At 33.4% G+C, this 12,168-nt stretch overlaps 1 protein-coding gene across 4 annotated transcripts in view; it reads right to left on the bottom strand.

The window, feature by feature from the left end:
* LOC123866429 (SUN domain-containing ossification factor) overlaps positions 1-12,168 on the bottom strand; it is a 90,562-nt gene that overhangs the window by 22,168 nt on the left and 56,226 nt on the right. The gene's annotated exons all lie outside the window — the stretch shown is intronic.

Here is a 12,168-nt window from a genome sequence, read left to right as displayed (position 1 = left end):
GCCAAAAGTACGCCCTAATATTATAACGCTCTAGTCAAACATCATATTGTAAAAGTTTACTTGAATTATTATATTATATTCTATTCTTTTATATTATATCATATTCTATTCTAGTCTAGTCTATTCTATTCTATTCTATTGTATATTGAATATTATATCGAAAAGGGGATGCTTATGTCGATGATCACGCAGAATATAAAAAAATAAAACTAAAACTTCATATGTAAATAATCTTTACTGTAATAATTTAAAGTTATTATCTATCTAATTAATTATTTACTTAGGTAGCACTAAGGTAAACCTGTACAGTACTTATTTAAAACTGCAACAAAGGCTCTTTTTTTAAATATTTACTGATTTAAATAACCTGTATAGCAATAATAATAGATGAAACAAAAGAAACAATATTTAAACAAAACTAAAAAAATGGCTAATCCAAAAATGTTACTACAGTGTGCATGAACTATTGAATGAATATACCTCAATTATACGATAATACGATATAAAAAGATTGTAATAACTTTGTTAACCACTTTTTATTTGTAAGTACTTTTTTTTTAAAGTCTGATTAATTATAATAGGACATAATTTGAAAACTCCCATAGTCTTTATTTATATGTGACCTTTTTATTTTATTTTTATTTAATGACCATATAATTAATTCATAATTTTTGCTATTCATATTTCATATTTCATAAGAATTGTAATATTACCTTTGATTATTTACATATGTTTTACTTTGCAACGCCCCAACGGGGTTTCATGTTGTAATATTATGATATTTTTTATTTATGATGTAAGACATGAATGCAAATAAAGAAAGAATAAAGAATTACCTCTATAAAGATACGAAAATTCTAAATATAAGTCACTCGTACGCGCTTCAAACTTGTATTCCTATCAGGAAAATAATAACAGGATATATACACTCCCAATTATGCTTTAAAAGAAGAACAATTACGAAAACTTCCCTAAAAACTAGTATTGTAAACGTATGGATGTTATTACTTACCCACACAATTATTCAATGTAGATAATATGAAGTACTAAAATGGATACTTGATATCATGTGCGTAAGTACCTACCATTGTAAATGTAAATAGCTGTATTTCCTGATATTTAAAAGGACTGTTATGCTCTTTATTGATAAATAAATGTTTTTAAACTGAAATCCCTTTACTGACGATTTTGATATGCGCGGACAACTACTTCCGGTATCTCTAAACGCCTCGTGACATGTATCAAAAATATACACTTTTTAACCCCATATATTATGTAACATTTACTTACAATTAATATAATAACTTATTATTATAATAATAATATTGACATTTAATTAAGAGACATGTTACCATAGAAATTAATTCACTTTTTGGTCTCATCAGGATTATTTGTACGGATTATTCCTGATGTGTATTAAATATTTGCATGCTTATGAAGTAGAATATGAAGGTCGCTGCTTAGTTATAATTTTGAACTCAACAACTGATATTCAGCAAATAAATAAATTTCATTTCATTTCAGTATACGAGTTCGGGATTGGTTATCATGATTTATATCTGAGCTAACATTTCGCTTGTGAAGTTTGACTAACCTAAGACATTCTTCGATTACTTTTACCACTACCACTATAACATTTTAACTTGTTCGTCACGTATACTACCCACATGTTTAATATATTTATTATAAAAACTTCTATGTAAATAACAAGCTCAATAGTCACACGTTTTAAATTATTATCTTCTAAGGACGTATATTACTGATTCTACTATAATAATTGACCCACTATAATTTAAATAATATTTTGTTCGAAAAAAAAGTTGAGACAAACGTGAATTTAACATTTAGATCCAAAATAAAATTCGAACAAACTAAAAATTAACCATTTTAAAACATATTCCTTTGAATTTGGAACTAAAAGACAATTTCGTTTACCGATCACTATTCCCACGAGGACCACTTATAGACTGTACGCAATATTAAATCGTGCCAGACTTTTAGCTGATACCTTCAACTTAGTTTAGTAACGAATTATCTCACCTGACTATACAAAAGTTTGAGAATACGATTTAGTAATTTAAACCATATTCACTTAATCTTTAATAATTATTCAAAGTACTCACAGTTTCGGTATCTTTACGAGATACCTTATTACGTTTCCATCGCGGCCGACGGTGTCCTGGCACTTGAAGACCTCTAGGTGGAAAAGTACGTTTGCGTTTCGACCGATTTTTCCTCAAAGCGTAAGTTACTACACACTTCTGATGTAAACAATTAAAGTCTCAGATAGTAAAATCAACCCGTATAATGCAATGTGAATCGGTTGGAGCGCAAACAGCAACTGAAGCTTGTCGTTCCACGCCACGTCCTCGCCCTAGCGCCATCTTTTTCGTCTCGATGGAGGGGGCTCTGACGTCACGACCACAGCATAACCACCAACACCAAGCAACACCGAACGTGAGAACGAGTTGTTGCCAACAAGTTATACGTAAAAAGCTTATCGTCAAATTCAAAGAAATTGCTGGCATTTTTATATTATTACAATCCATTTTATAATACGATTTCCAAGGAAACAGTTATATTACGAGGGCGCGTGAAAATTTTGGTCTAAAAGTATATGATATTTGACAATAAACTTGCTTTCCCCATCAAACCGGCACTAATAAGAAATACACGTTCTACTTACCGAAAATGAATTAACTTTTTACTTCCATTATAGAAATGTCACATTGTATGATAATTTGCGCACAAATAAAACGAGATAGTGTGATGTTAAAGAATATTTGGAGTAATATTTATTCACAATTTCGCCGCCCGTGCTCTTTTAACTGCATAAAAGCGTAAAAAGGGTGCTTATTAGTTGTTGTGAGCTGTATAATAGGCAATGTTAGGCCGAATGTTACCTTTGTTAATGCTTATTAAATGCTTATATAACGCAGTTAAACAGCTAGTTGCTGTTTAATTTGTGCCCAAATCAGAGTTATATCTTCTGAGAATGCTATTATTCAGATATTATTCAGCTTGTATATAGCATGTTTTGGAGCTAAAGTTTCCAACGTGGACAGTGATTCAGTTGATATGCAGCACTTTTGTGTTACTTGGGAATGCAATGAAATTGTATAATAGTTGTTTCACATTAAATATCATAATTTTAAATACTTACGGAACACTTGGACAGAGACTGAATCGATAATAGATCGATATACTACGTTACCACTCAGTACTGACAATTCCTAATTATAAGATTTGTGCGAAACGAACACCAATTTCACTATTATCTTTATTGAAATAGAAATCTGCGAGATGTTTTAGTCAGGCTAGGTTAGTTCCTAGTAAGGTTAATTGACAAAAGTCTTACGTATTTCAGATCAACGAGATACAAAAATACAATCAATAAATTGTGTGCTTCGCTTACGTCATGGCTAGGTGAAATTATTCCAAAAACTATTTAAATTATGCAACAAAAATTACGCCCTATTCTCTATCGGAGCCAATTATTTCTAGACAGCACAATAGGAGCCTAAAGTCAGATCTGACGAGACCTGTGACCCCAGATTATCCAGACTCTATTGAAGTTTCAATCGACAATTGCGCATTTGGGCAGGCAACAGGAAGCGTGGTGTGAAATATTGAATTGATGGTGTATCAAGTGATAATAATGGAAAGGCCATAGATTAATAACATGCTGGTCAAAGAGCCGCCACCCGCGAGCAACTTTGCGACACCTCTATCGTAGGCGAGGAGCTAATGTCGATTTAAGTTCATGAATGAGATGTTGAGAAGTAATACAAGCGTGAATAAAGACATATGGGACTGCCCCCACAAACACATCAGATTTAATATTCTGTGCGATAGACGTTGGGGTCTCAAGAAACTGGAATGGCTACCTCGCACCGGAAAGGACAGCGTTGAAAAGCCCGTCACTTGGTGGATGGACGACATCAGGCGACGACATCGAGCGGCTCGCTGGATGGCGGCGGCGCAAGACCGTGGCATGTGGGCTACAACAAGAGATCTATGCCCAGCAGTGGACGTGTATCGATTAATGATAATGATGAAGTTTGCAAAACATAATACTATCATCTAGCTCTCTGCCCGTCTCTTGGTGGATGGACGACATCAGGCGAAGACATCGAGCGGCTCGCTGGATCGCGGCGGCGCAAGACCGTGGCGTGTGGGCTACAACAAGAGATCTATGTCCAGCAGTGGACGTGTATCGATTAATAATAATGATGAAGTTTGCAAAACATAATACTATCACCTAGCTCTCTGCCCGTCTCTTGGTGGATGGACGACATCAGGCGAAGACATCGAGCGGCTCGCTGGATGGCGGCGGCGCAAGACCGTGGCGTGTGGGCCACCACAAGAGATCTATACCCAGCAGTGGACGTGTATCGATTAATGATAATGATGAAGTTTGCACGACATAATACTATCACTAGCTCTCTGCCCGAGTCAAAGAGCTACCGCCACCCGCGGGCGTCGCTTGCGACACCAGCACAGTGCGGAGACAGCGCGAGACAATGGCCAGTAAATATTAGATATGCGGCTGTCTGCGCAGACCGGCTTCATTAAACCTCGCCCACGGCTGCGCCCCAGCGGAGCGGACTTGTTGCAGTAGGCGGCGCGGTTTCTAATTTGGAGGCAGGCGACAACAGCGCGAATTTATCCATTTCTCATGCAGATTCTATCATTCTAGAAAGTTGACAATTACACTGCTTTATCCATTCGTTCATTCATAAAAGCGGCAATAGCCTAGAGTTTAAGACGTCAGCCTCCTATTGGGGGGTCCGGCATTCGAACTATCTATCTAACTTTTCGGAAATAATATCGTATGTGCATAGGATAGAGCGGCCATAATGTTTTTTTTTTTTTCAAAAAATAATACAGTCAGTGTTACTCGGGATGATGTAAGATACCTCATACATCCAAATATCTTCAGGCATTTAGAAGTTAAGTACGGTGGAATAAAGAAACTCACTACATACTCGTACATAGGTAAATGAACCTTGAAGACATTAGTATTCCTTTTTTTTGGGCACTTTCTTTATTTTGCAAAATTCCTCGCAACTAATTCGATCCACACGTGCTAGTTTCAAGGCACCGCGCCGCGCCGGTATGAACTGGTTATCACTTTGGATACATTGACCTAGATGATGTATGCGCATAATTTGTACGAATTTCGGCACACGAGACTGACCATTGTTTGTTTAGAAAATTAGATTCTGCATTAACGAACGTTAGAGAACCCGTCATAGATGCTCTATTTTACAGCGAACGGGACGAGGAGATTCGGAGAAGAACTAAAGTGACCGATATAGTTTCGGAAAGGAAAGGACAGCGAGCGCCGTGTACGGTTGAAGTAGCAGACGCATCGATCTACATTCTACATATTATAATAATAATTAATTTGTAGATCGATTTGTAGTCAACAGCTCTTGAAAAAGTTCAATGAGGACCTATCCAGGCTGAAAAATCGGTGGATGGATTATTATCCAAGTTCCAAAGCTTTATATAGCTTCCAGCATTCCGAACCAGTGGTAGATTATTTTGACGATTCAAAAACACTTGTAAAAGTTTAATTGAATAAAAATAATTTGAATTTGAATTTTGAATTTGAATTTGAATATAAAATTTGATGGCTCAAAGTCCTTAATTACGTGGATCTTGGCCTTCACAACCAAGAGACGCCGGTTTTTTCTGTTCTGAAATTTTACCAAACTTTGAAAGCATTAATTTTTCCACTGTGTGTGTGAAAATTAACGCGTCAAATATGAGTTCTTTGATCCTTTAAAAGTACTGCGTAAAGTTCAAACATTGCAACAAGAAAATTCCTGTTGGTAATTTTTGCAATTTAAAACTGCCCGGCTGAACTACAAATAAATAAATAAACATTCGATCAGCCAGACTTGCAAAAACTAAAATATGTCCTAATAGAAGCGATAGATACCCAAAGAGATTTTCATAGAACCGAGAAAAAAGAAAAAAAATAACTCATGGATCAGACACCCATCTAAATTCTTATAATATCAAAGACTTTGGTTATCAGTTAGCTATCTAAGTTATCATTATTAAGTACCCAAGTAACACTGCTCGTTAAATTAGGTTTCTTACAAGCCTCGGGTCTAGATAGCTAGGCGCTCTAAAATATGACCCTCTTTCACGCAAGCACCGCAAATATGGAATTCGCTATAAAGATCTCAAACAGGCTAAATAAGCATTTCGGTTAGTACAAGCTAGGGATGTGATAAAGGTGTTGATTTTTATTTTAATTGATTAGAACGATAAGTTTTTAATAAAAAAGATAGGCTGTACTTATTCTTCCTATATACCTATTTTATTAAAATCTCATTTACGATTTCAATTAGGTAAATCTAATATATTTAAAGATAATATTAGAAAATAGTCAGTCCAATACGAATAAAATTATGTAATGATAACCTCGCTTATTAGACTTTTACAAGATGAAGTTAAACAGCACTAAAACCCGACTAATACCCGTGAACTTCCGATAGATAGAGATAGATATATAGTAAAATTGTTTTTTCCCGTCGCTCGGTGTATTTTAACATTGCACTTATTTTCAAGGTAAACTTTGTTTAACGTGCCAAATTATGTGGGTCGTGAAGGCATTTTTTTAAGAATTTCGTAAAACGGAATATACCTACAGAACGATAGAGAATTAAAAACTGAGTAAAACAGTGTCAAAAAGTCATTTTCGACCAAATGTCCTTTACGCCCTTTGAGCCCAGAGGTATCGATAGAAAACTCAGAATTTTTTCCCCTTTCATTTGATACCTATTCCATTCGATACAAAACTTTACAAAAAATTTGGAAAACCACACTGATTACCTACTTTTTTTATAAATGATTTGGTTAGTAATTGACTGATTGATAAACAATTAGGTAGGCACTGTTGATATTTCCTTTCGTAACGCCTACGATAAATAAAGTATCCACGGAACAAATTGATTGTAGTGGTTTTGACATCAAAATTGTAGCTACAAGTAAGTCACAGGCGGAGGAAACACTTGCAGTAAAAAAAAAGAAATCGATTATGAATACTTTTACGTCCAATATCCTCGATAAAATCGATTGTTTAGCGTCATTTACATCCCTAGCAACAAGTTAAAGCTTCTATAAATAGAAGCGTAGTCTCCAAATGGTCTTAGCAAGGCCTTCGAGGCACTCAGGCCGACCTGGATAAAGACGCGGGCGTGGAATTTATGTTCTTGTTAAAATTGCTTCAATGACAACATGGCCGCTTTACGCTCATTGAAATTAGGGTAGGCAGAATGGAACCATGACTTTCATGAGCATAGAATTCATATTTTAACCTATTTCCCTTCACGGTAGGATAGGTAGAATAAATAGATGTTCGTAATAAGGAAGGACTGGAACTCGAATCGTGAATTCAAACCACACCCGTGCAACTATTGCAGTATTTGAGGTTAACATAACTTAATCAATTTGATAATCGATAATGTAATTTGTCGATGAGTTCATAAAAAGATCATACATTCAGATATTTTTAACAAATAACAACATTGCTATATTAACGACAGATTGCAAATAGATGAATAGGTACCATTAATTTTTGGTCGTTAGTCGCTAAGTATATTTAGACATGGCAACAAATTTGATACTCTATGCACCCTGGCAATATTAATAATATACATAATATTATGAATATAACCTTAGTGAAAGTGAGAGTTAACCAAAATTGACTAAAATTCCTTCTTCGAGGAAGAACAGCTAAGTAAGAAACTAGAAAAAAAACTAACGAGGTAATAACAATGAAAAATATGCAAGGTTACAAAAGTAAAACTACTCGTACTTAGTAAGCCATATTAAGTTTCATTAGAATATTTATTTATAGAAATCAGGAAGAAAAATATCTCATTACATAGGTATGAAAAATTGATAACAAGTAAAAAGTATCAAAAATTCCAATCGAATTCTGACTTAAACTGTACAAAAATGTTTAAAATAGGATTTTGAAAACACTTCTGAATAGGCAAAACATGTTTGTTACTGAATAACTTTCAATCAAGTACCAATACCAATGCAGTTCGGAATGCTATGGAAGAATATTATGTTTTAATTCTATCACACATATCTACTTATGAAAGTCAAGGAACACCCAAAAACATAAATTAGAAAAAGAGAATAGGTACGTATACAGTATACGGTACAAGGTAATTTATAATTATTATTATAAATTGATTAATACGGGGCCTAAAGAATTTGAAAACATCGCGATGTTTATAAAACATACTGCACATGTTATGTACTAAAATGAGTCATGCATGAAATCCATGAATCATGGATTCGTTTCGAAAATTTTGAATAACTTACTTAGAGAGTAACTCAGGGTCCATATTATGCACCAAACGCTGAATATGCTTTAAATAATGATATCATTTTTCACATTTTTTGTCATTTAAAACAGAACTTTAAAACCAATTCGGTTTGGTGGCGTTGAAGCAATTTATTGATAAATAGATTTCCTGCAAAACGTCGTGGGAAAAATTCATCGGAAGGAAAATTTTAATACCTTTTAACCTTATATGCGTATAACAACTCTTAGTAATTATATAAGTATACATTTGGCTGCAGAGTTGAATAAAGTTAAGTTAGTAACGAAAAAATATGAATATTTTTGAAATAATCAGCGACTTTAAAATTTACACGCAGCAATCTTTCCATCAATTTGAAAATATAATATCTCAACAAGTTTCCGAAGAGTATATTGAAATGAAAAGTGAAAGAAATGTTACGTCGATAACTTGTAGTGGTTAAAGAGTAATAGGAAAGTTATGTTCATAATTATAAAACTGGTCACAGATAACGTTCCTGTGAAATCTGTCGTCAGTCAAGTTGAAATAGCTTATCCGATTACAGATAACACGAGCTTTGTGAATTTTAGCACTTAAATAGAAGCCCCGAACGACTCATCTAAGGTCTAAGCCAAAAATACGAGACAGGGAAGCCAGATAGATGATTAGAGTTAGTAGTCATTAGTTAATTGCAAATGAATTAACTCGGTAGTAAATTACAGTCGTTAGAAATGCTGAAGTTGTTAATAACACTGATGTAGGAGCTTCGTTCTATGGTTAATATAACATGGTTATTCAAAATTGTGATTAGTCAAAAATTATTATAATGACAATAATCAATATACATAGATGAGAATTTAATATAATACTTAGTTGTAAATAACAAGGTGATAATCGATTATCTAATTATATAAAAGGAAGAGGTGACGGACTGACTGACCGACCGACTGACTGATCTATCAACGCGACACATAGTTCGAACTACTGTTCAGTAGTCTCGGGCTGAAAATTGACATGCAAATAGTTATTATGACGTTGACACTGACATCCGCTAAGAAAGGATTTTTGAAAATACTAAGGGGGGTAAAATACGGGTTTGGAGCCCACGCGGATAAAACTTGATGATGAGAAGATGAAAAGAAAAATTAGAGAATGAAAGCAATTGATGTTTGTGGTGGATGGATGTATCTACATGACGAATTTTTGCCTATTATTATGTACGCCCCATAAAACCAGCAGCGGATTGATTGCAATTTCCTGACAACTAAACATTAAAGCAGATTTAAACAATAAAATATTTTAGGTTATTATACAAAATAAATCACCAAGTATATTATAGACAAACAAGCCATCTAAAAATTAAAATAATTACCACGAAAGAACAAATAAAAGTGGTCGTACAGGTAAGTAAGTCATTAAAAAAGAATAAAAATGTATCGAGGCTACAGTATGACTTCAGAACGATTACTTTTATTATCTGTTGTTAATTAACATAATAGTCGAAGCACAAAAATTGTCTGTTTAACTTGAACTAACACTGATAAAAAAATTATTTATTTTATGTTATGAATCATAAACATAAGTCTGATGATAATGGGTAAAATGAATACGGGTGGCATCTTCAGTCTTCACCATAAAATTTATAGATGGTGCTATAAATTGTAAATTTTTAATTTACACTTGCTAATTTTTATACATCACAGGATTTGCGCGTGACCGCGATCTCAGATAACAACTCATGATGCAGGCTAATATCTATCAAGTAAAATATGGTTTTTTAAACTTGTTATGGTAATGCTGTGCTATGGTAATGCAATGGTAAAATGAACAGAGATGCGGGAATGAGCTAATTGCTGATCTTGAACCAGATAATGTTATGGAATATTCGCTGGACTAGATATTAGAATAATTTGAAGGTCATATCCTACGAGAATATTTAGTCAGTTTAGTTAATGATTACTTTATACTATGATGTAACACATCATAATCGTATTCTAAGAGACTAGCGTAATTTTCATTGAAAAAAACTTATGCCCCAGCTTTAGAATGAAAGTTATCTTTATACCAATCTTTATAAAGTAAGGTTCTGCAGCTAAGCTACGACTATTAAACGGTAGCAAAGGACAGAAGCACAGACGCACTTTCCCAATTATTTATTCTTAGTGTGAAATTGTGGACGATCATATAATGCTGTAAATGCAAGATCAATTATATAAGTTAAAGAGCAAAAAACAGTTTGAAATTGATCTGACAACCAACATCTGCCTTCACAATTTTATTTAGCCCGCTATTTCAAAATCAGGTTAACTCCGCCATGCTGACAAGAGCGTAATAATTGACCTGATTCTGAAATTGAAAACGTTTCTCGTGTGTCAACACGGCCTGAAAATTCCAGCCACGAAAGGAAGAAATAAAATAACAACCACTCAATGTGAGAGGAGAAATAAGGATCGTCCCTTGAACCACTCAAACGTACATAATCCAATAAACTTCTGAACAATATAAAAAATAGATTTGCCAATCTTTGAGATAAAAATTATGTAACAAATAAGGTTTTCTATTAGCCCTAGATTTGTGAAATGGGTTTCGTAAATCTGTAGTAAAATGAAAACTGGATGGTTAGAAAGAATTAACTTTTTTTTGGAAAAATTAGATAAACTTTTTTTGACAAGTTTGCCACAAGTTAAGAATTTCAAAGTCTTTGTGGAAATCAGGAATATATATCTAATAATTAAAAAGAAATCTTAATACGATAATAGCGATTTTGTTCCAAAATATCTTAATTATCATTGTCAAATCGGATGGAATGAAGTCGATTAAATAAGACACGTTATGCAAAATTGTAAAGACGTAACACAGAAGTAGCATTGGCAAATGTTCCTAATCCCGTTATGAGAAGATGTTATCTTCTAAATATATATAAAAGGAAAAGCTCACTAACAGCTCAATCTACTGGACGAATCGGTCTGAAATTTGGCATGCAGGTATAAAATATTATAAAGCAGACCTCCGCTAAGAAAAATTTCTGAAAATTCAATCCCTATGAGGGTAAAATAGGGGTTCGAAATTTGCGTAGACTATGCGGACAAAGTCTCGGACATAAGCTTGTAAAAGCTAAATTAATCGCAGAACAATTCTTGGCCTTATTAATAATAAAGATTATATATCAAATGTTCAAGACGTTTTATTGATTATGCTAATATGTGTTAATTATAAGGAGAGTATAGCGCAGCGTATTCTCATTACAACGTATACAATACAACTTATCGAAGGCCATGGAGCCTCGTCAAAAATATATGCTTCAGTTTTTTGCGGTCACAATTATTTTTAAATATTAGTAGTAAAAATATTACGTATTTTATAGAAAACAAAAAGTTTAAAAATTCTTCAATTAAAGAGGATATAACAACGTTTGATTCAGGTTTTGTTTGTTGCATAAAGACTTAAATATCAAAAGAATTATTCATTATTTATTAATCCAATATTAATAAGTAATAAACGAAATATTTGACTAGAAAAATGTTCTGTTAACGATGAAAATAATAATAGTAAAATGTTTCACTATGGATACAGGTAACCTTTGATTTCATTTCATGGTTAAATTTCGCAATCGCAATTTCACAAGCTTGCTCTTAACTAATACATCGTCCCAACTAGATTAATTTTATCGATGAAATATCAAATTATATTTTTTTTATCACGTGTATACCTATTTGAATTTTGAAACATGTAGAATTTGAGGATTATAATATTTGCGACTTATCTTTATATTATCTTATTAGAATGCTTAATGTAATTCGTTTATAGGTTTAATACAAACCAAATATGG

This window comes from Maniola jurtina, chromosome 1 (assembly GCF_905333055.1).
Source record: "Maniola jurtina chromosome 1, ilManJurt1.1, whole genome shotgun sequence".
NCBI lineage: Eukaryota > Metazoa > Arthropoda > Insecta > Lepidoptera > Nymphalidae > Maniola > Maniola jurtina.
Note: the sequence above shows the minus strand (reverse complement) of the source record. Positions and strands in the feature narration are given on the sequence as shown.